General features: G+C 31.1%; 1 protein-coding gene across 1 annotated transcript in view; it reads left to right on the top strand.

Moving 5' to 3' along the window:
• Window positions 1–2,147: 2,147 nt before the first annotated feature.
• Window positions 2,148–26,216, top strand: part of LOC129942827 (voltage-dependent calcium channel subunit alpha-2/delta-4) — a 280,448-nt gene continuing 256,379 nt past the window's right edge. The window contains exon 1 of the mRNA XM_056051947.1: window positions 2,148–2,956. The gene's annotated coding sequence lies outside the window, so the exon portion shown is untranslated. The remainder of the gene's footprint in view (window positions 2,957–26,216) is intronic.

Below are 26,216 nucleotides of genomic sequence, written 5' to 3'. Positions count from 1 at the left end.
TTGGTCCTCGATTGCTGATGTTACTTATATGAGAATTGCTGCATGCCCAACATAAATCAATTTCGTTATGTAAAAGACGGAACGTTAACACGAGTCCCAAATCCCCTAGTCAGAGCGAAAGTCCAACGACAAATAGAGTAGAATCGCGAGATCAAAAACCACTGCCAACTTCCACCCTCCGACAGTTAAAACAAAAAAAGAAAAAATTAATAAGGTTTCACCAATTTTTACATAATTGGAATTTCGTACAAGAAAAGAAAAGAACGCGTTCAACACTTAAGTTTCATGCGACTCATCAAAGGTTCTCCAAAATTAGTGGGTGTGAATAGGGTGGCTGAATGCACCCATCGAATTCCCGCTCACTGGAAGAAGTACCAGAAGTCGGCGAATACAATGACGGTGGTAGTGCATAAAGCTGGGGTGAAACGTACGAGTAGGAAAAGTGGTGGTGTCTCAACTGCGTTCGCTCACTTTTAGCTGCTGAATTAAAACGCCAACGAGACCAACACTTTCTGGTTGGCCAAAAGCATGTGGGAATGGAAGAAAAAAAAGAGGTCTACAAGGCAAGGTTAAAGCATGGAAGATCACTTTTTTGCGAGATAGAATCTGAACCAGAAGTTCAAGAGAATTGTAAAAAAGAGATAAAGGAAAAACTTTGAGAAGTGAAAGAAATTCAAGTGTTGTCGGAAGTGATAGAGAAGGTGAAAAATGTTGAGGAAAAAGAAAAGTGAAAATTGGAGGAAGAAAAAAAAGGATTGGAAAAAGAGGGAAGTTGGCAGGACATCCAGAAAAGCTAAGTATCTGATTTGTGTTTGAAAAGTAGAATTCTTTTATTTGTCGTTATAATCACTATTGAGAATTGTGTAATAGTCGTTGGGTTTTCGTTTCGTAAAAAAAAGGTAATTCCGACTTGAAAATTGTCTTTGTCCAGCAAGGACAAAAGGTTAACGGTCATAATTTCGTCATACACCAATTCTTTGTCTTTAAAAATTCTTAAAATATCTTTGGTTTTAATCCTGCTTGTAAGGTTTCCCAAGCAAAATCAAAAACAATTAAAAATATTTGTATCTACTTACATTTTTTTTACTTTGTTCACAAATTGGTCTTATCGGTTCTGTTCCAAAAGGTTTACAAAAAAATTACTGGCTCCCATTTTGCCTCTTTTAATTTTTTTTATATATATATTTCAAGGACACCCTATTCACAGTCCACTATCAAACTAATTTGATAAGACTGAATTATTTCGATTAATAAAACTTACCTTGTTCCCAATTAATTATACCCACTCCAAAACTCAGCTATCGGGCGACAGCACTGCTTTTGCTGTCTGTGAGGAAATTTACGAACAAACCTATTCGCGTCTGACAGTTGTCTTTTATTTCAATAAATCGCCAATAGGTAACACTCGTGCTCGTCGGCTACCTATTTTATTAAATTTTGATTCGATTTCGTTTTTAATACCGTCTTTTTTTATTGAGTTTGCGAACAAACCCTCCGCCATCGTATCATTCTTCCTAAAATCGGTTCGTTAATTTTCACAACATCTATAAATAACCATAACCATAATAAAAAAAGTTCTACAAAAACTTTAAAAAAATTCTTCAAAATTTCGTCCCGAACTGTTTTGAGGACAGTTAGAAATGAAAATTTAACATTCCCCCCAATTATGTCATTGCTGCAGTTTGTACAACAACCATATCCAAGGTCTTCTAGATCTGCCAGAATCTTTGCAAGAATTTCTCTAAATTTCTCAAAAGCCTGGAGATGGAGAACTCCCTATAAAAACTCTCCAGTAAATAATACTTGTGCAGACAACATAATTTACTCTAAATTGAGACTGAGACTGACTGAAGCTGAAGCCATTTTCATTTACCTCCCGCCCCCACATACAAACACTCACATTTTACGTATCGTACCGCATCGCGCAAAACCCAAAGAGAGCGCATAAATTGCTATATTTTCAAGGCCTTCTCTACAACTTTGCTGCGCTGGCTCTGGCTCTGGTTGTGACTGAGTCTGACTGCTGCTGCTATTCTGACCCACCGCCAAAATAAATGCCTCTTTCCCACCACCCTCAAATTTGTCCTTAAAGAAGATAGTTATACCTAAACAGTAAAGAGGACGACGACAACGACGACAAGTCACAGTGAACGGGGCGAAAAGGAAAATGCCAAAAAAGCTTTCATTATTTTTTTTTGTGTGTTCAAGTACATAACATAATTTTGCATTTCGAAAGCCTCAATGCTGCTCACTCAGTTCGGTGTGTAACCCTCTCGCGAATAGACGTTTTTTTCCCGAGTTCTCGCACCGTTTTTAATTGAAGGCAGTTCAAAGAGGTATACATGAGTTATACCAACAAAAAGGTCCTTTGCTGCTGCATAGAGTAACGCGCTTACCGATTTCGATTTTTGTGTTCGTTGTTTCAAAATCAACTCAATAAATCGGAACGGAACTTAACTTAACCAAAAATTTAAGAAAAATAGTGAATATCAAAAAAGTGCTAAAGTGAAAAATTTGATTTTGAAGAATAGAAAATTTTCAAGAAAGTCTCCCCCCTGCCCCTTCGAAAAAATAAAATAAAGTGAAGTTACACAAAAAAAAAGAAAAAGAAATAGAAAAAAATCTCTATACACTACAACACCACCCTTAAATTTTCTTTTCCATCTCTATCTCTCTCTTGTGCTCTCTTTTGTTCGTTCATTTTACGTACGCTCACTCGCTCTTTCGCGGTCTCTTCCATTCTATATCAGTTCTAGTTTTTTGGAGGACGAATTTTAATCATCATCTCCTTTATTATTGTGCTTCTGCTTCTGTAAGGAAAAAAAAGCTTCCGTACCAAACTCCATTCATCTCTCTTCTTATTCATACATATATATATCTATCTCTCTGTGTGCAGAAGAAGAAATGGAAAATTACTGAAAGAAAGTCTCCATTTTCTATAACTGTGTTTTCTGAGGTAAGCTTTAAAAAATGTTTCACCAATGTTTTTTTTAGTGTGAATTTTGTTGTGAGAAAAAGAGAATAAGTGACAAGTGAGAGAAAATAAAGCTTTTTCTCTGTGTGTTTGAGAGAGTGAATTTTCATTTTCGGATTACGTGGTGCATACTTTTATATGTTTTTGTTTTTTTATTTTGTTGTGTATTTTGTTTTGTCATTCTACTACACTTGTGCCGAGATGAGAATCAAAAACATAAAAAGGAATTACAAAAAAAAAAGTTTTGAGGAAGGAGTTCGGGACTTATTCTTTTTGTTGTTGGTTTAAGCCATCTCCATCCAATATGGAAACTGTTGGTTGTGTTTTTTGGATAAAGAGAGAGAGAGTAAAGTTTTTGGGGGGATGGGAAGAAGAGTGGAGAATTTTCTAACAGGGATTCTCCGTGTGATGGAAAGAAAAGAGAGAAAACAAAAAGAAGAGATTTAGTTTCTGTCTTTTGGCATAGTGCCAAGTTTAAAAGGATTTCAACCCCCAGAATTTAAGTAAAAGACATACAAACAATCGGACAAACGAACAGAAAGAAAATTAAATATGAAAATGAGCAAAAAAAAAAGTGAATACACTCATACAAGGACATTAGCCGGCCGCCTTGCCTACACTCTGCTACTCTGCCTCATCCTTTTTTACACTATTGTCTCCTCTTCGTCTTTATCCTTCGTCTTCTCCTAGGTCCTGTCGCGCACAAAATGCACGTAACATAAAGATACTTTAGAGTACAACGAATGCCACTTGAATCCTTGGATACTTTTTTGTGTCTTCTTTAATGTTAGAGTGTTATATGTACATATGTACAGTAAGGTGCATATATTTTATGTATTTTTAGTGTATAGGTATTTGTTGTTGTTGTTGTTGGTGTTTTGTTGGTATACAGCAGCACAGCAGGTATATACATAGATACATTCATATGACATGAAGATGATGCAGGCTTCAGAGAGAAAGGTTAAGAACAATTTTTTGGATTCATTTAAAATGAAAATGATGAAAATCTATTCGTCCTTTTGAAGGATGTTAATCCTATAAGAAGGGTTAATTAAGAAGGATGTTTGAATTTGTTTAATCCCTTTTCGGGCTTTCTCTCTCTTTTCTATAGCTTCTACGTAAGTACCTACATATAAATTTGTATGGAGCTAGGAAGTTGGGTAGGTATAGAGGTAGCACAGCTAATGGGATTTTGCGTTTGTGTTTATCCGAAATTGGTTTTAATCCATTCAACAAAAAACGAACTAGAACGTTAAAAAACGTGATGTGTGGAAAGACACATAATCATACATACGAGTATATTTAATCCAAAGGTACGAAGAAATACGAGTCTATAGTTGAGCTTAGAAAAAGTTTAATTTTTTCCCTTCGTTTTTCTAATTTTCTTGGGATACGGGACATGTATGTTACAATTCATGTTCCACACTCAAAAAAAGGGTGAAGAATTTTGTTTTGGAGCTTTAGATTTATTGTTTGTTTGATTTTTCGATAAGGAATAGGTACCTATAAAAAGGATGTTCTGGTTTTATGCTCAAATATTGGGAAAAAAAGCAAATGAACTGTAGGTAGGTGTAAGTATGTACTTCATTTTGACAACTTGAAGGACTTACATGGAATTGAAAATAAATTGAATTGTGGGAGGTTTTAACGGAATAGCTGAAGGCGTTTATACGTAATTCTTAATGAACTTTTGATCTTTTATCAAATATTTTGTTAATTCCTTTTTCTTTTTTATCCTATTATTTTATCTTTCTTCGAAGACATTTAAGTCCTTAAAGCAAGATTTTCAATTAGAATAAAAGAGATTTAGTTTTATCTTTCAATTATTGAAAAATTTCTCTCGTCGTCATCGTAGATGTGTGTCGTTTGGTCCTTCAACCTGGATTAGGCAATATTTTGTGGTTATGAGTTTTATAAGGTGGAGTTTTTTTTTAAGTGAATATTTTACTTTTTTTGATATTTGTTTAGGTTGCGTATCGGGAACGAGACTTTTCCAGGTACAATCAAATGATTTTATTTCAATTAGAGACAAACAAGTGGACTTGGCTTCATTTTAGAAAATATTTCGGATGAAAGTATTTTACTTAAAAAAATTAAAGGACATATAATTCCCGACGAATGAGTGATTTGTAATGAAAAAGATAGTTTTATTTTATTGCGGTAAAATCTTTATACAAAATTTGTTATTCTGATTTGTGTAATCAATCTGCAAGTTAGGGTAGTTAAGTTAATGCAACAGGTGATGAGTAGGACGAAATTTAAGGATATTGTATTTTTTTTTTAAATAAATACTCATTACAATAGTCAATATTCAATATTTGACTGGATTTTAAGTGAGGAATCTTTAAAATTAGCGCTAGATTTTTGTATTTGAGAGAAAAGTTGAAAGCAAAGATGAGTTAATTTATAAAATTCAAAATGATTTTGAAAATGCAGGTATACTTCAAGTCAACATTAATTTCATTTCTTACTAAAATGCATATGAACAATTAAAATCCTAATTAGAAAGACTGAAGAAAAGGTCTTTGAACACCTTTTGTACATTTTTAAGGTCTTAGATTTTGAATTTCTCGAAAGATAAATGGTCCGATTTTTTTTTGTATTTCCATTAACTTTTTTTTTTTAATTTCGCCTTAGTGTAACTTTTAGAGTTTTTCTAGGACTAATTTGAATTTTCGCTTTGTCCAATTTTTATGATTTCACTATTTCTGTAACATATTTTGAAAAACATATCAATATAACAAAACGTTGCTTTTAAAACCAATATTTTCAATAAGAATACAAAATTTTGTTGTATATATCAATCATCACTGTGTACCGTTTGGTCCTTCGACCTGGATTAAGCAATTTAGATTTCTATATTTTTGTGAGATATTTTGGAAAAATAAATATCAATCTATTAAAACTTAACTGCACAATAAATCATGGTTCTATGAAACAATTAGGAATCATCATAAATCATATTTGTTTCACAACATTTGCTATAAGAGGACAAAGGATTTTATTTTGTGTTACCAAAAAAGCTTTCAAAAATAAATAAAACACTTAAACACAGGAAAATGTGACTTCTAAACATTTTGCTGTGATTTTTGTAATTCTGTAATTGTAAACAGTGGTAGTAATAAATAAAAAAAGCTTCTGATTAAAGTTTTTAGGCCTTTTTCGTGAGATTTAGACACAAAATAAAGTGTGACTGGTTGGTCACATTTTAAGTTTCATAGCGAAACATTTAAAATTAGGGGCCTTGAAAATTTGTTCACATTTAATTAAGTAAATTTATAAGAATCAATGAAATAAAAACTCAAGGGATTTATAAATTTCGTAAGCCACATACCTTTTGAAAAAAGTTGAAATTCCATTTAAAAAATATTGGGTTCAGTTTTTGATTTATTTAAAACAAGAAGAATGTAAAAACCATTCTCGAAAAATTTTCTTAATGACTTACAAAAATTTAGGAAAAGAGGCATACTGAGCCTCTCTCTTCTAAAATTTAATAACAACCGCTAAACCCTTTTAAAGTTTTAAGAAAATAAGTTTTTAATAATTGTTTGGAAATGGATAAAATTAATTAACACAAAGTTTATAAATAGAAACTGAATGTTTTATAAACACAAACAATATTTTTATTGTAGAAATATCCCAAAGCATTTGTAAAATGAATGCATTTTTTGTATAGAAATGTAATAGCCTTTAATTAAATATAATTCAGGCTATCTATAGATTTAATTCCATTGTGTTAAAATTTAACCAGCAATAAACTTATATCGGTCAACTATCATTTGAATTTTTTTAAGAACGTTTTTGTAAAAAACTAGCGGCTCGGTACGTGCTTGGCTACGTATAAGGCATAGTAATAAAAAACATGATTATTAAGTTAATGTATTCTAACAAAAAAATATTTTAAATTGTTAGCTATTTAAAAGTCCAAATGAAAAATTTGTTTATATTATATTTATCAGCAAAGAGTAAAAACTAAAAAATAAAAAGAAATTGGGTACTCTTACTATTGTGAGTCCATATTTGTTAGTCTAAAACAGTGGATAAACAATATTTTTTAGTTTTTGCATTTTGAGCATTAATAAATAAACAGTTGGGTGTACCGACTCCGGAACAGGCAACATAAAGTTGGCCATGTGAAAAATATTATTCCTTTCAATTGATAGCACAAACGTGAAGTGTTTGCCCTTGGGACTTATTTATGAACATCGCAAATGATAAACTCACAGGATATTGTAATCTTTTGAATTCAAATGGCATATCAGTTGGAATCATAGGGATACTCGGTATACAACACACTTCTCTTTTTGATTTTCCAGTAAAAATTGTAGCTTCAATCAAATTTGGCAATAACTTTTTCACTACCAATCTGGTGGATTAATATTTCGCAATAATATAATCAAAGAACCAATTTTCAGATTCAAGCAATGCGGTGGTACACCAGTCGGTTCCAATTGAATTTAAAAATTCAATTGGATTATTCATTGCCTCATCTTGATTCATAACATTGTCAATTGATTTATATGTCGTGACTTTACCTGGCAGTTTTGCTTGAATGTTTTTCGGTGCTAAAATGGTTCGTTCTCTCAACCAATTATAATTTCATAACATCTATAAATTGGGCAATTGTACACAAATTGTACGGTGCCGTGATCAATCTGTCGAGTGGTATTTTGCCATCACCAATTTCTAACAATTGTTTTGATAACTCATGGGCAGTTGCCATTATGTAAGTGAATACTCATATTATTGTTCATTGTCAACAAATGACTTCAAACAGGAGTTTATTTCATCAGTAGGAGTTGATCGAGAAATGAAAGGCAATGTTTGACGAAAGTACCCTGACAGCGATATCAGAGCACCACCAAAACAGCTTTTGATTACAGCGTAAATTTTGCATTGTACGATTAAATGCTTCTATTGATTTTTTATTCGCCATTGTGCACTCATCCCATACAATAATTATCGTTAGTCGCAGAACTTTTGCTAAAGCAGAATTTCTCGAAATATTGCAAAATGGAGTTTCAATTACCCGTACATCCAATGGGAATTTTATTGCAAAGTGTGCGGTCTGACCACCTTCTAATAATGTAGCAGCAATTCCCGAAGATGCAAGAGTGCCTACTCAATATTATTGGAAACGGCTTGCATGATTGTGTCCTACACATGTTTTTGTTGAGTATTCAATTTGGTTATATTCGATTGTATAATCATTAGAATTGACTATTGCTCACGTTGCAATTCACGATCAACAAAATCATGTATCTCACGATTTTTGTATTAGTACAAATTGTTTGTATATGAAAGTATAGAAAGATGTTGATTTTACACCTTTTCAAGATTTTTGTTTAAATTGTCTTTACGTACAAACCTTCAAAAATTAGTGCCACATAGTGGCAAAGTGGCATTGGTTTTTTTATATATAGATTGAGTCCTTATATAAAACGATTATATGTATTTAACTTTGTAATGAGTCCGATTTGTCAAATTGAAAATTTTGACATTTCTCGACGTTTCAAGGTTCCTAGAGTCGAAATAAAAGATTTTTAGAAAGATGTCTGTGCGTGCGTGTGTACGTACGTTCGCTACGTCCTCCATAGCTCAAGAACCAGAAGAGATATCAACTTTAAATAAATTTTGTTATACAGATAATAAGGCAGAAAGATGCAGAAAGGGCTCTCAAGAAAATTGCGTGGGTGGTTTTTTTACCATAGCAGTTTGAAAAAAAGGTGAAAATTTTGGTTAACCCTAAATATCTTACGAACAAAAAACCCTAGAGACTTGAATTAAATTTAATATAATATATTGTAACGTGGTACCAAACAAGTATATTTAAAAAAAAAAATCAATATAACGTTTTTTTTATAAATCAAAATTTCAAACCAAAATTTTACGACTGAAATATGATTTCATCTCTAAAACAATTTTGAGCAACGAAGAATAATGTTTTTGACATCTGATAAAATTTTGAGAAAAATCTAATTGACAGTTTTTTTTATAAAAAATAAAAATCTAAAGAAAAACATTACTTAAAGTCGTAAAAATTAAATATCGATTCAAATATCTTTTCATTAACTTGAAATTTTGGCTTCAAGCTTATTTTATCTTATAAGAAATATTGTGTTCAACATTTTGAAAAATGTTGAGAAAAATCGAATTGACAGTTTTTTTTACAAAAAATAAAAACCTAAAAAAAAATGTATAAAAGTTGGTAAAAATTGATTTTCGACTCAAATATCTTTTAAAAACTTTTATATAATAGCTTCTGACTGATTTTTACTTATAAGAAATATTGTTTTCAACATTAGGACAAGTTTTGAGAAAAATCGAATTGACAGTTTTTTTTACAAAAAATAAAAACCTAAAAAAAATGTATAAAAGTTGGTGAAAATTGATTTTCGACTCAAATATCTCTTCAAATGTTTTAAATATTGGCTTCAAACTAATTTTATCTTATAAGAATTATTGTTTTCAACATTTGGTAAAATTTTTAAAACATTCGAATTGACAGTTTTTTTACAAAAAATAAAACTAAAAAAAAAAACAATACTAAAACTTGGTAAAAATTTACTTTCGGCTCAAATAGCTTTTCAAAAATTAAAAATATTAGCTTCAAACTTATTTTATTTCACAGAAAATATTGTTTTCAATATTCAGTAATTTTAATACTAAAATCTAACAGTCCGTTTTTTCATAAAAAATAAAATCTACAAAAAATAGTACGCAAATTTGGTAAAAATTGATACGAGTACATATAGACAAACTTTTAAGCAAGACAAATCGACAGACCGGATGGGAAGTTATCAGTGTGGGTCGCATCCCAGCCTCTTTTTAAATTTAATTTCAAACCAATTGAAACAAACAAATCCAAACAACTGAATTCGAAAAAAAAGTAATGTCTTTTAAAAAAATACGTATACGCCTTGGTGCGCATCACTTTTATTTTCATTAAAAAAACATACCACACGTTTTGAAGATAAATTTTCAGAAAAGTTTAACTTTCCCTTTTTGAATCTCTTTCTCGATTTATTAACCGTCCTTTGCAAACTTCAAAAATTCGGTACAAGCGGACACAATGTTACAATTATTCAGTAATAAATTATTCAAAGTTCCACCTTGTATTGAAATTTCCACCAAACTATTTAGTCGGAGTTAAACAAACAATAATTATTTATTCTGGAAAAGGAAAACTTTTTTGATTTCTCAATCTTTGTCATTTTTCGATACTTGAATTAACACAAATTGGTTCGAAACAGAAGCTGATAATTGAATGACCGTTCACAATCTGCATTGAAAAACGCAGTAAGGGTTAAATTGCTTTGAATCGTAATAGCGAGGTATAATATAATGACAGAAAGAAAAGCAGAGTAACAACTGCATTCAACAAAATGTTGCCTTCTCCCCTTTAATAACGTACATGTCAAACGCATCCTACAACTGCCAAGAAATTCAAGCTAAATTCAAATAACTTTTTTCTAATTATTAAAATTAAACACCTAATTGTTCGAGAAAACATGATTTTATTTAAGGTTTCAGTAGTGTCCTAAAATTGTCAAAAAAATTGTCTGTAAAATTCCAGTAACCATTTAAACATACAAAATTCAAAGAAAATTGAATTTTTGTTAACTGATTATTAATTCCAAGGCGAAATAATAAAATACTCAAACAAATATGAGCGTTCTTATTGCATAAGCCTTGTAGCCTAAAACATTCGCGTTGTACGGCCTAACAACTATTCTATGAACTTGACGCTACGAACTAATTCGTGTTCAAGGGAATATTGATAAGTATTTCTGGTGGCATAAGTATTGTGATTGAGTTTTGTAATGAAATGTAACTAGTTAGTAAGTGTAAAAAAGGGCGAGACAGAAGACATTACATTTAGGCGTTTAAAAATTAGATTGGAAGAATATTAGTTCTTGTTTATTCTTTGATGTAATACGATTCAAAGATAGAACATGAACATCGCCACCGCCCTGACATTTTCATTAAATTTAGGCGTATGCTACGTTTTTTAACTTATGTAAAAATGCTATCAAGTTTGACTTTACAAAATTTAACTTAACTCAGTTTTTTCACATATTACTCGGAATTAACTGTGAGGCATTATTTTCAAAATTGTGTTTAGATGAAATTATTCTACGCCTTTATGAAAGCTTATCTGTTTAAATAATAAACTTTAAATAGGGGCCGCAATTATCAAATTTTTGAAAAATAAAATAAATAAGGCCTGGTTTTCAAACTTTTGTACTCTCGATTCATTTGTGTAATACTGAGTGTGATCTAAAAATTAACCATCAGATGTTTTGGATGGTTGGTTAATAGTAAACGTAAATTTGACGGATATCCAACTAGTACCTTTCAAAACTCTTCAAGCCATCTTCCAGTGTCAATTTGGAACATGTTTGTAGATTATTTGAAGACTGCCTTGAGATTTTTCTTTTGCAAGCACCTCTTTTCTTATTTCTCCTAACACACAACAATGAAGTCATCCTTCATCAATCAATTTTTCGATTTCTGTGGCTTCTATAAGTGACAACATTTTTTAGCTCAATGAGTATTTAAGTCCTGGTCCTGATTAAATACCATCATTTGTGTCGAAAAAAGTGTGCCTTATGTAATTTATGTTCCTAGATCCTTGGTAACATTCATACCCAGTCCAACATTTATGGCTGAATCACAAACACGCTTCAGCTTCAGCTTCGGCTTCGTCTGCGTTACGGTGAGCCTGCTTCGAGGTTGATTTGAATGACATTTCTATTATTTCATCCCTCCAAAGAGCAAATATTTGGTTTGGGGACATTTTTTTTAACAGCTGTTGAGCGGTCAGACAAAGCAAATGTTCAGATAATTGAACTAGAGATTCCGTTTGGAGTCACATTACGTTACATTAGGTTCTTTTCCTTACAATTGTCAAACGAAACGTGAGTTTTAAGCTTCATTGTGATAGCATGCATTGAATTCCTATGGCTGAACTCGTAAATGTCAGGTGAAGCCAAAGCTGAAGCATTTTTGTGATTCAGCCATTAGTTTCAAATTATCTTCCTATATCGAAATTTTCTGCTATTCCTAAATTGTTTGAATTCCTTTTTGGAACATCATTTCCTTTAATTGTTCTTTCGTTATTTATGAAAATAAACATAATTTCTAAAAACAAAATCTACATTACTAATTTGTTACAATTCTCAATTTTTGTTTGAATGCATTCGAAAAACACTCTCAAGTCGATTGCATCTTAAGAGACTTAAGCAATTCATTAGACAAATTAAGTCATAAAATTCTTCTAATAAACTCAGTAAAATTGGCCTAAGCAACCGTTTTGTTATGTGAGTTTCTTCAAATCTCAAAGAAAGATATTATATCGCCTTCTCCAGGAGTAACCCTTCAAATCAATTTAAATTCAATTCTGATGTACCTCAAGGGAGTCACTTTGGTTCATTGCTGTTTATGTGTATTTCATTTAATTATTATTTTCCTCCTGTTTTAAATGTTAATGTGATTAATGATTTGAAATTCCTATAGGAAGTTATTGTAATGGGTCCGATTTGTCGAATTGAAAATGTTGACATTTCTCGACGTTTCAAGTTCCCTGGAGTCGAAATAAAAGATTTTTAGAAAGACGTTTGTACGTTCGCAAATTTTTTTCTTCGGCCATAAGTCAAGAATCAGAAGAGATATGGACTTTAAATAAAGTTTGTTATACAGATAATAATGCAGAAATATGCAGAAAGGGCTTTCAAGAAAATTGCGTAGGTAGTTTTTTTTACCATAGCAGTTTAAAAAAAAGGTAAAAACTTTGGTTAACCCTAAATATCTCACGAACCAATGACGCCAGAGACTTGAATTAAATTTTATATTATGTATTGAAACGTGATACCAAATATTTTTGGAAAAAAATCCAGTTATCAATTTTTTTATAAATCAAAAAAACTGAAACAAAATTTGTGACCTCGAAAATTTTGCGAATAAAAAATGATTTCATCTCCAAAACAATTGTTTGCATCAAAAAATAACGTTTTTTACATCTGGTAAAATTTTAAGAAAAATTAAATTGACACTTTTTTTTATAAAAAGTAAAAACCTAAAAAAACATTACTCAAAGTTGGTAAAAATTAAATTTCTTTTTATGTTTTTTTTACAAAAATTAAAAACTTCAAAGAAAATTTAACAAAAATAGCTGAAAATTGATTTTCGACTCAAATATCTTTTCAAAACTTATAGATATTTTTTAAAACTACTTTAATCCTTTAAAAAATATTGCTGTCAATATTTTAAAAAAATTTGAGGAAAATCGAATAGAAAGTTTTCTTACAAAAAATAAAAACCTAAACAAAAAAATTAATAAAAGATGGTAAAAATTTAGTTTTGACTCAAATAGCTTTTCAAAACTTTGAGATATTGGCTTTAAACTACTTTTATCTTTTAAAAAATATTGTTGTCAACATTCATTAAATTTTTGAGAAAAATCGAATTGAAAGTTTTGTTTTTACAAAAAATAAAAACTTGAAAGAAAATTTAAAACAAAGTTGGTACAAATTGATTTTCAGCTCAAATATTTTTTCAAAACTTTGAGATATTGGCTTTAAACTACTTTTTTTCTTAGAAAAAATATTGTTGTCAACATTCTGTAAAATTTTGAGAAAAATCTAAGTGACAGTTTTCTTAATAAAAATAAAAACCAAAGAAAACAATGCTAAAACTTTGTAAAAATTTACTTTTTTTTTATACTTCAGAATTTCGACTCTCGACTCAAATTGCTGTTCAAAAATTTAAAATATTGTCTTCAAACTTTTTTTTACTTCACAGCGCAAATTTAGTAAAAATTGATGTTCTGTTCTTGATATCTCTCAAATAAATTTCATTCATTTAATTTGTAAAAATTTAAGAAATGCTTCTAAAATTGGTAAAAATTTGTTTTCGACTAAAAATCTATTTAACAATACTAGATTTTCAAACTAAACTATTTCCTTATATGAAAAATATTGTTGGTAATTTTAAAATTTTTAAGAATAATTCAACTGACAACTTTTTAACCCAACACCAAAACCTACAAACTTTTAAGCAAGACAAATCGACAGACGGGAGGGGAAGTAGTTATTAGTGTGGCTCGCATCCCAGCCTCTTTTTTATAATTATTATTAGCTCCATTAAAGAATGTGAAGAACAAGAAGGTCTAAATCACTTTTAGCATTTAACGTTTTTAATAAATATAATACTTCATTTATTTTGAACTAGAACCGTTAGAAGTAATCTTTATATGCTCCATTTATTAAAAGTTATTTTTATGAAAAAAAGAAGTATATAGTTATAAAAAACTAATTTTATAATTTAATTAATTCAAAAAAGTTCAGAAGATTTTTCTCCAAAAATAAGGCCATTTTCAAAAACCCTATTCAAAAATCTAAATAAAAAAAAAACACCCTTCTATCGATTTTTGAATTCAGCTAATAATTTCGGTTTAACAAAAAATCCTTTTTGTTTCTACCTAAAACTTTAAACTCAAAACATCGAATCTCCATCATCCAAACCTCAAAAAAAATAAAATCTTTGTTCAAATCAATTTAGCAGACAAAGAAAAAAAAACTCCTTTGCTCTTTTGTGTCCTCCTGAGTCCTGACGATTGTACCGTACACATAAATCTACATATACAGAAACACCTTTCCTCATGCGGGTTTGATTTGATGGTCATCCTTATCCTCATCAGTTGGCAGTTACTTGTTCATCACACAAAATTTCATCAACCCTAGATGCTCGTAGTTCTCTCAATTTATTTTCTATAACCTCTTTTTCTTACACCAACAAAAAAAGGATACTATCAACTAGTTTTGCTGCACATACATATATAAAGTAACTCCATCTCTTGGAATCGAAAATAACCTAAATTAAGTGGATTAAAAGTTTTGTATTTCTTAATTTATTTTTATTTTAAATTGAATTCTGCACAATTTCAACTAAACTTCTTGCTTTGGATGGGATGATGGATGAAAGGTTATCCTTTTTTTCCAGAGAGAAAAAGTCTAAAAAAGAGAGAAAGAGAGAGAGTACAAAAATATATGTAGGTAAAGGACTTTTGATAGAGAGAGCATTTCATTACTGAAGCTGAAGGATGATTGAATGCGCCCGCGCTCTAGCGGTCAAAAAGTACAACAATCGTATGATCGTATAGAGTAGAGCGAGATGCAACACAACTACGACGACGAGGACCACGACGATGCTCATTTATTTATTGTACAAATGCGCTGCAATGAGAAATTGGTTGATTTACGATTAAGGATACTTTTTTTTCTTCTCATCATTTTTCTTCTTCCTATTCTTTCTTTTTTCTATACTTGTATGTTTGGCTTCAATTTATATCCTTGATAGTTGTTCCCTTTTGTTTAGTTGGTTTTTAATATTTGATTACAGAAAAAACCAGAAATTGTTTTTGTGTCATTAAATTTCTCTATAATTTCGTCCTGCATATCTTTTAATTGATTAAGTCGGTGATGCTGTATTAAACTTGATACAATAATCTTAAGAAGAAGAAATGTTTGTGTATGCCTATGTGTGTTTAAGTAGTTGTTGTTTTACTACAGGACAGCATCTTTCCTCCCTTCTCAAAAACCATCCCCTCCCCCTCTTAGTCTTCTTCAGTTTTTCTATACTTTACGTAGGTATATGGAGATGGAGGAGAGAAAGAACATAGAAAGGATATCCTATAATGTGTTTGGTTGACCTAGAAACAGGATACATAGGTCGCCCTCATCGTATACAGGATATTGTACTCAAAAAACTTTATGTGTACACACATTCACATTCCCACATCACTATACTATAGTACGAGTACTATAGGAAATGCAATTTTATCATGTTGTTTCGTCTTTATCCCATGCCAGGCTTTATGTATGCTATGTTTAGATGTATATGTTATAGAGAACATATGAACATACATATTTTTACGTTCGTTCAGGATTGTTGTATAATAGCAGTCCATCACTCACAGGGAATCATCCTTGCATCATGTGTTTTTTCTTCTATTCGTTCCATTTTTGTTCTGTTTTTTAGTTTTATTTTAAATTTAAATGTTGTTTGTTGTTGTTTTTTTTTTTGAAGAGGTGGAGCGGCAGAGGGTCCTTGCTGGAGTTGTATAAGGCTCTATATTTCGGTTTTTTTTTTTTTTTTTTTGAATTGCTTTGGCTTTAAACGGCTTGGTTGCTTATGCTTCCCTGATGGTCATTTAGAGCCAGGAAAAAATGCTTTTGAAACTTAAGGATTTTATAAGCGACTGGCGGTCGGCGGCGCCGAACGGTGGCGGCGAGAAGTACTGGCGATGGAATGAAAAAGGATTTTATGACTAGTTTAGTGAAGTGAACAAAAGTTTTCCTTCGTTAGTTCGTTGATACAATATACAGCTGTGGTCAAAAAATTAATACCGCAGAATGTCATCAACTTTACAAAAACAAAAGAAATAATTTGGTACTTCGAATAAAGTTGTCTTTTGTCGAATTAATTCGCTTATGAGCTATTAATCCATTTCTCAAGATATTTGTAATTTGCAAGGTATTTCCAAAATATTATAACTTTGGAAACATTTAATTAACAGTTTTTTTTACAAATAAAAAAAACTGAAATAAAATATTTTTCACCTCGAATATTTTACGGAATTTCTTATGAAGAAAAAATGTTTTTATCTCTTAAATAATTTATGCAACGAAGAATAACGTTTTAAAATCTGGTAAAATGTTAAGAAAATTCGAAGTAACAGTTTTTTTTACGAAAAATAAAAAAAAATATTTTAAATCAAACTTATTTTATCATATGCAAAAAACTGTTGCTGAATTGTAGTTAATTTTTTAGAAAACATCAATTAAAAAGATTTATAAAAAATAGGCTTTGACTGAAACTTGTCTAAACAATATATTCTTGGATACGGAACTCTTCGATTCAAATTATCAAGTGTACAGACGTGATAGACACTGCTTAAATGACAGCACTGTAGGAGGTGAAAAATTGCATGATATGCATTTTGGATGACGACTTTCATCAATGTGATGTAGGAATGATTTGCATAAAAGTTAAAAATGTGACAGGACTGCTATACATTATCGCCACATATATACGTCCAAGCTCTCTTAACAACGTTAGGATTTAATTAATTGCATAGACAAAATAAAGATCAAATTGAGCCACAAGACGAGCTGTCTTAGGACATTTCAATCTTCCAAACTTGATCTGAACTAAACAGACGCATGAGAACTATCTATATCCTATTAATATGTACTCTACCAACGAATTTTTGACAATTGACGGTGTTTCCTCATGTGGACTGAGCCAATTTAATGGGAATTGGGACAACTTCAACAAAATATTGGACCTTATATTTTTCTCGGACACACTCAATACTGATATTGTAAATTCAGCCAACACCCTACTTGTCGAACCGACGTCACCCAGCATTAGACCTATCTTTTAATCTAAATGTATGTAGTATCCGTGATTGTTAGTGCGTTGGACTGTCATGCAAGGGGTTCAATTCCTGCCTGTGCCACCTTAATTTAAAAAAAAATAATTTTCGCGGGTACTGCCTCTTGCGAGGAATTGACAAACCCTTTAAGAGTAATTCTTGTCATGAAAAATTGCTTTCTCAAACTAGCCGTTCGGATTCGGCCTAAAATTGTAGGTCCCTTTTTTTTTTTTTTTTTACACTTCAGAATTTCAGAAAGTAGTAAGCTTATAGCAAGCGTCAAACTACGATCAGAGGCTCATCATAAGTGCATGTGTTAGTTGTTAGTAAAAAATAATACAAATATAGCCTAACACACGCACAAAATACAAAACAAAATTAGCATTTAACTATTACAGAACAAAAATTACGATAGTGGAGCACTGGTTCTAAACAATGATTTTAATCCCACCTTATTTAAATTTAAATCTATCGATGAACAGTTTAAGTTATATAAAATGCTCATTCGACTTAAAGCTTCATTCTTGCCATAGTTAGTTCTATGGAAGTCAATATGTATAAAATCAAACGTGCGCAGGTGATGAGTTCCACCCCGGTAATTCAAATGTACACAAGATAGCAAATAAGGTGCATCAATTTCACCATTAATGAGTTGATGAAAAAATACTAAGTCATTATTAACACGCCTTTGATGGAGAGATTGCATTTGAAGAAGTAGAATACGATGTTCATAGGGAGGCAGATCATAGGGATCTTCCCAAGGAAGACCTTTTAGAGCAAAGCGAATGAAATTATGTTGAATTGATTCAATACGTTTTCTATGAATTTCGTAATAGGGAGTCCATACCTGCGAAGCATATTCAAGATGAGGACGAACATGGCAATTATACAAAGAAAGGGTAACATAGGGATCATTGAACTCCTTTGCCCAGCGTTTTATAAAACCAAGCATAGAACTTGCCTTATTAACAATAACATTGATGTGATGTGTAAACTCTAAGTTGGAACAGAAATGTACACCTAAATCTTTAAATGTGGAGACACGACAGAGTTTTTGCTGTGATATACAGTAGTCAAATACGTTACTGATTAGTTTTTTAGTGAAAGTTATAGTCTGGCATTTTAAAGGGTTGAGTAAGAGGCTATTTTTCCCACACCAAAATGTGAAACTATCAATGTCGGCTTGTAAAAGAATACGATCATGGTTTGACTTTATTATTTTGAAAATCTTCATATCGTCAGCAAAAATAAGAAGTTCACTTGAGCGTAGACATGACGATACGTCGTTAATAGACAGGATGAACAGAAAAGGGCCAAGATGGCTTCCCTGGGGAACACCAGATTGAGCAACGAAAGGTTCAGAATGACAATTTCTAAATTTTACCTCGTAGGATCTGTTTTCAAGGTATGACTTAATCCAAGCTAAGAAAAATGGTGGAAAACCAAGAGCCTTAAGTTTAAATAAAATAATTTCGTGGCTTAGTTGGTCAAAAGCTTTAGAAAAGTCAGTGTATACACAGTCAACTTCATAACCTTGTTCTAAAGCGTTTGAACATATGTTTGAGAATGTGAGGAGATTAGTAACGGTTGATCTTTTTTTCACAAAACCATGTTGCTGTTCGCAAATGATATTTTTACTAAAATATGCTACGCTTTCACAAACAACTTGTTCAAATACTTTAGGAATGCAAGAAAGCTTTGCAATGGGCCTGTAGTTGCTTATATCCGACTTGTTACCTTTCTTGAAAATTGGTGTAAGAAATGCCTTCTTCCATATACTGGGAAATTTGCCTGTTTTTTTTTGATAAAATTAATGAATAAAACAAAATTAAGTTCACTTATTCAGTGAAATTTAACACCACTATAAATATCAAAACACTATTTATATAAGAAAAAAAAGGAAAATATAGAGCCTATAAAAACACGACTAATAATAAGAACCAGTGCAACCACTTCCCTTCCATTCCTGACAACAGTACTCGCACACAGGAATGGTTGAGAGTTGTAAGTCACTAGGCCTTGGTTCACAACAGACTGTTGTCCAATTTATTTATTTTTAATGTTCCTAATTGCTTCAAAGTAAATCTTGAATTTAACTTTAAAAAAAGCAGACTTAATGAACTTTTCAACCTGTTATGTAATGTTAGCTGGAATCATTTGTTTGAGAACTGTGTCATTAATGCTTTTAGATTTAAACTCTACTGTTTTCTCTTTAACTTTTTTTTATGAGACCATACCATTGCGAAAACCGCACAATATTTATAAATCGCCTCCATGGTTTGACTTTTGACACAAGGCCCTGGATTCAATATAATAAAACAAAAGCTGATAATGACTTCGTAATATACAATGAGCTATAAGAACTATGTTTATAGACTATTCAGTTATTCTTTATAATGACTTTAGTTTAAATACTGAAACCCGCACAAAAAACAACCCAAAACACTTTTGGAGCTATGTTAATAGTAAGAGAAATATTAACGGGTACCCAAACTGCATGTCTTTCAACAAGGAACTTAGCCATGCCTAGACTCTGATTTCAAATATGTTTGCAAATTTTTTCAAAGATGCTTTCGAAGTAGCGAATTGCTGTCAAACGCCTGAGTCATTGGCCCTCTCTGAAGATGAAATCGTTTGCAAAGCTTCAGAACTTGACGTTTGTTATAGCCATGGTCCAGATGGTGTACATTCTTATATTTTGAAAAAATGCGCGTCCTATTTATCCTATCCTCTTCATATTCTTTTTAATGAATCGCTATCAAATTTTCGTTCGTTCATAACACCGATACATAAAAAGGGTAGTAAAAACGAAATACAAAATTATCGTCCCATTGCAAAACTGTCCGTCATCCCTAAGTTATTTGAGTCCATTATTTGTTAAGTCATTTCGTTTAATTGTAAGTCTATAATTTGTGACAGCCAACATGGTTTTGTTCAAAATAAGTCAACAGTTACTAACCTCTTTCATTTCAATTCTTTTTTGTTTAGATTAGTTTGAAAAACAGAAACAAGTTGGCTGTGTCTTTACAGACTTCAGTAAGGCCTTTGATAAATTATGCCATAAAACATTAACTTTTAAGCTTAAATCCCAATCCATTTAACGTTAAATTTGTTAGTTGGATTTTGTCGTACTCATATAATAGATCATACAGCGTAGTTTTTAGGAATGAGCTGTCATCATATTTGTATACTAATTCTGGCGTACCACAAAGTAGCCACTTAGGTCCTTTATTGTTTATTTTGTACGTTAACGACTTACCTTCTGTTATAAAACATTCATCTGTTTTAATCTACGCTGATAACATTCAAATTTGCAAACGTATTGACTCACTTGACGACTGTTTACTCCTACACGATGATGCAAATAGTTTTCGCGAATTGTGTTTTATAAATAAGCTTCTACTAAACATGGACAAATGTAAATCAATGTGTTTTACACGCAAACAAAATGTTTTGACTCCCAATTTTCAATTAGACTCTTTTTATTTGACTAAACTCTCTACTTTCTCTGACCTAGGTATTATTCTTGACTCAAAATTAACTTTTACAAATCATTATGACTATGTTATTAAAAAAGAAAATAAGACACTTGGATTTATAAAACGGTTTTCACATGATTTTCGCAACCCTTATATTCTTAAACTTCTTTGTATAGCATTTGTAAGCCCTTTCATTCAGTCCATATAAACAGAATAGAAGGAGTACCAAGAAGATTCATGTGCTTCTGCCTCCGTTTCTTCCCCGTACAATCATAGGCTCACGCTCATAAATCTTCCATCGCTTTCTAAACACAGAGATTACATTAAGATGTGCTTTATTATAAAATTAATCAATGGGTCAGCCATATCACCATCAATTATGAAACAATTAAACTTTATGAATAGCCGTTCAAGTATTAGGAGACAAGTTCCTTTACGTCCTATATCAAGCAGATCGAACTATGGCAAAAACAGTCCCCTCAACCAATTGATTTCAGTTTACACCAAGTATTACTTTTGGTACACTCCGTAAGCGATGATTTTAAAAATTTTAATTTCAAAATCTATTTTTATTAACGAAATTTTTAGTTGTTAACCACTTTTTACCAATTTTAGTAACATTTTTTAAAAGCTTATATTTCTTACAAAATACAAATTAGATGAATGAACCTAATTTGAAGTCAATATCTTCCATTGTTCACGAGATATCGAGAACCGAACATCAATTTTTACCAAATTTTGCGTACTATTTTTTTTTTATAAAGAAACGGACTATTGGATTTTTATATAAAATTTACTTAATATCAAAGAAAAATATTTTCTGTGAGAAAAAATAAGTTTAAAGCCAATAAAAAAAAAGCTTTTTGAGACGAAAGTAAATTTTTACCAAGTCTTAGTATTGTTTTTTTTTTTTTGGGTTTCTATTTTAATTAAAAATACTGTCAGTTCGATTTTTCTCAAAACTTTTCCGAATGTTGAAAAAAATATTTGTAATAAGATAAAATAAGTTAAAAGCCAATATTTCAAAGTTTTGAAAAGATATTTATGTCGAAAATCAATTTTTACCAACTTTTGATAGTTATTTCTTATTTTTTGTAAGAAAACTGTCAATTCGATTTTTCTTAAAACTCCTCCGAATATTGAAAAAAATATTTGTAATAAGATAAAATTAATTTGTAAAGACATTTAAGCCGAAAATCAATTTTTACTAACTTTTATTACGTGTTTTTTTAGGTTTTTATTTTTTGCGTAAAAAAACTGTCAGTTCGATTCTTTTCAAAATTTCACCGAATGTTGAAAACAATATTTCTTATAAGATAAAATAAGTTAGAAGACATAATCTCAAATTTTTGAAAAATATTTGAGTGGAAAATTCAGTTTTTACCAACTTTGAGTAATGTTTTTTTATAAAAAAAACTGTTAATTCGATTTTTCTCAAAATTTTACCAGATGCTTAAAACCTTATTTTTCGTTCCACAAAATTGTTTTGGAGATAAAATCATTTTTTATTTGTAAAATTCTTGAGGTGACAATTTTTTTTCCAGTTTTTTTGATTTATAAAAAAACCGTCAGTTAGATTTTTTCCAAAAATATACTTGTTTGCTATCACGTTACAATATGATATATAAACTTTAATTCAAGTCCCTAGCGTTATTGTTTCGTTAGATATTTAGGGTTAACCAAAATGTTCAACTTTTTTTTAAACTGCTATGATAAAAAAAAAACCACCCACGCAATTTTCTTGAGAGTCCTTTCTGCATCTTTCTACAAATCTTTTATTTCAGTTCTAGGGACCTTGAAACGCCGAGAAAAGTCAAAATTTTCAATTTGACAAATCGGACCTATTACAATAATTTCCTATGGAAAGTTAAAAACAAGAAAACCTACAAAAACAAAACAAAAAACTGAAAAGAAATGGTTTTCGATTCAGGTATTTGGAAATCAAATTTATTATCTCACACAACATGTTTTTTATTAATAAACTTTTAAAGAAAAATCGGCAGAAGGGCAGTCTAAATCACATCCCCGCCTCTTTTTTATTTTGTTAAATTCATTTGTATATATATATATTTATTGATTATATTCTATAACGTTAACAAACAGTTGGCATCTAACAACTGGAATCCATTGTCAGAAGCTCCTGACCATATACCTTATTTTCTTGTAAAAAGACCCACTTCAACGGTAGTTCTATTAAGATGGCCTTCTGATGTAAAGACGGACACAATCCCAAAAAATTCAAAATCCTGAAAAACCAAAATTCCGAACATCCCAAATCCTGAAAATATAAAATTTCGAAATTCCAAAATACTAAGAAGCTAAAATTTTTCGAGATTCTGTCCCGAACCCTTTCTGATCTTATGCCTGAGAACAATGCAATTTTTCTGTACCCCATCTACAAAAAATATTTAATCCAACAATACTTTTATTATTTGACCGCAACTGTATAAAGCGTGTGGGGCATTATACATGTGTGGTAAAGTGAATCTGCTTTTGACCTCTGCCAAAAGGTTCACGCACTTGCATCACGTTTTTGATATAAAATATCCTTCCACGTACATCTACAATGTTGTCCACAGAACGCAAATTTGTTCTAACTTAGTAGAATTTGTAAAGGACTTGCAAAATTTCGTTTTTCGCCGACGATATGTTAAAAGAGAGAGGGTTTATGTATTTATGTTTGTACAGGTTTTTCCGAAAATTCATAAATTTAAAATAGTCTTGTGTTTTTTGAGACTTATAGATTTGAAAAAAAAAAATGAAAACGAACGAACGTAAAACTTTTTCTTTGATATTGAAAAGCTTATAGTGAATAAATCGTAGTCGAAAAGAAGAGATTTTACTTTGAAATTTTGATTGATTGAAAGTTAAAAGCTGATTCTAGGAATTATATATAATTTTGAAACAATTCTTAAAGATGATAAAAATGAAAAGAGAATGAATTGTTAATGTAATTACCGTACACGTGAATTTTCATGAGAATGGTACATTCCTTATTAACTTCTTATTGGGATTTCTTATAATCGTTCCTTTTGTCAAATTAAACATTTGGACGTTTCTTGAAGATTCAAGATCTCAAATCTAATGTCATATACTTACGTTCGTTGGTTTTTAACTCCTTTTGACATCGGTGAAATCTTAAGAACAATTTATGTATAACTTTAAATAAATTTCATCATCAAGATTGTGGAATGTGTGCTCTTTAAGCTCTAGGCGCTTTACTGATTTTAGCAAGGCTTTTGACAAAATATTCCATAGATTTATACTCTTTAAGCTATTCTTTTCTTTTCTATTTGTTAAAATGTATGTTTTGTTACTTAGAAAACGGAGTGTACAATGTTCGCTTGTTTTTATATTTGACGTACCACCAGGTAGCCAATCAGGACCTCTTCTTTTTATCCTCACGATTAACGATTACAACATATTCCCATACCTCACTTATCGCTGACGACAACCAAGTTTTCTAAGACTATTACCTAAACCAAGTAATATTTTCAGCCTGGTGTAAAAAAAACTTCACAGGCTTATATGACCTAGTGTCCAATTACCTACCAAATATAGACGATCTATACTTAAAGCTAATTTAGTACTCAGCTTTGTGTGTCTATATTTCTTGTGTCTGTCCCGTTTTTAATTTAAATATAGTCCCCATATCAGGGCATTACATATTTTAAGAATTGAGGGCGTTCAAAGACGTTTCCTTCGATTTGCCCTTCGGTGCATTACCTGGCATTTAATTAATTAAGCTCATCACTTTGGAAGAACGTAGACAGATATCTAAATTTCTTTCTCTATTAACTTACCACCCACCGCACCTTTTATGGCTCCAATTAACCCAATACTGATGTTACGGAATGTCAATTTGAATTAATGTTTTTTTTGATTTCAAAGCATGCTTAAACCATCGTCTCCGAAAGTGTCCCTTTCACTAGCCTTTTTCTAAGCTTAAAGTTAGTAAGGTTTTAAGTTCAATGAAGATTATGGCTTGAATTTAACTGAATAAATGGGAGTGTTGCCCCCACCAAAATAAAAACAAAACTGATAATTTCGATCCTTAATATCAATAGATTGTGAGCTTGCTTCGATCACAGTATGTCCAAAATGTTGCTTTGACATCTTAGAGTTTTATCCATATCAACCAAGTTTATTTTACAGTTATCCATTTCGTGTTAACTTTCTTGATATTTCAGTCGGTAATATCCTCTTATGGGCGTCCACTGCCTGCATAAACCTCGGTGCTCATATCTTCTCGTTCAAACTTTAGAAAATATTTCTAAAGGTTTAATTTTTGTGATGCAACATTTCTGACTCAATATTTGTATCAATCTATCAATTTTATCAAACTAAGAAAAGTTCCTCACTTAAAATACAATATGTCATGGCTCTTCGACAACTTAAATATCCTTCGTAGTGGTTCGTGGTTCGTAGACGCATAATAATTAAAGTTCGCATTTTCCTCAAAAACCTTTGCTGTTCTTTTCAAGGTTTTACATCTATTTAACAAAACAATATTCGACGTTTTAGCGGTACAGCTGTAGCTTTGGTTTCAAGCTAAGAAAGTTGTTCCCCAAATATTGAACTAAATATCGAACGCAGCTTTTTATAAACCAATACTTCCAAGATTCCAAGATACTAGCTGTTAGCATATGTTTATCAAAGAGGATTGATTTTGAGAGACTGTTGATTTTCATTAATACCACTTCTGCTTCTATTTTCAATCTTGTTGACATTTGATTGAAATCAATTATCGTGTGCGTAGTCTAGATGTTTGAGGTGCGTTTTGTAGAGTTTATCTAATTCCTTCGTTTCCTATCAAGGTTGCCTGCCAAACATCATTGATTACCAAAAAAACAGAATTGGTGACAGTATGCAGGCCTGTATGACTCCATTTTGTACTTGAAACTCTTCTGACAGTGTACATCTGTTTCAGCCATGAAATTTAGATAGACATAAGACCCACCACTAGATTATAATTCTCAAGGTATTGATGTGTTCAATGCAGAAGGATCCAGTGCGGAATTTTGCTTGTTCAAAAGTCGAGTGTTCTTTCCAGGTGCTTGGTGTTCTCTTATGCGTTCTAAAACAATCTTTGATACTATCTTGGTGGCTACAGACAAAAACCTGGGTTTTGTTTTGGGGGTTTTCACTATTATTCTATTGCATCTTTCTTCGGGGAAGCCATGCTTACCCTATAGTTGTACTGAAAAGTCGAAATAAAAATATCCTTTACCAGTTTCGCACTCCATTTTTGTAATTTCTGTCACTTTCTATGTTGACGAATTTTCAACAATACCCGTGTTGTTTTTTTGATTCAATATATGGT

Source organism: Eupeodes corollae, chromosome 1, assembly GCF_945859685.1.
Source record: "Eupeodes corollae chromosome 1, idEupCoro1.1, whole genome shotgun sequence".
In the NCBI taxonomy this organism is placed as follows: domain Eukaryota; kingdom Metazoa; phylum Arthropoda; class Insecta; order Diptera; family Syrphidae; genus Eupeodes; species Eupeodes corollae.
The sequence above is the reverse complement of the archived record's forward strand: the minus strand, read 5'-3'. Positions and strand labels throughout refer to the sequence as shown.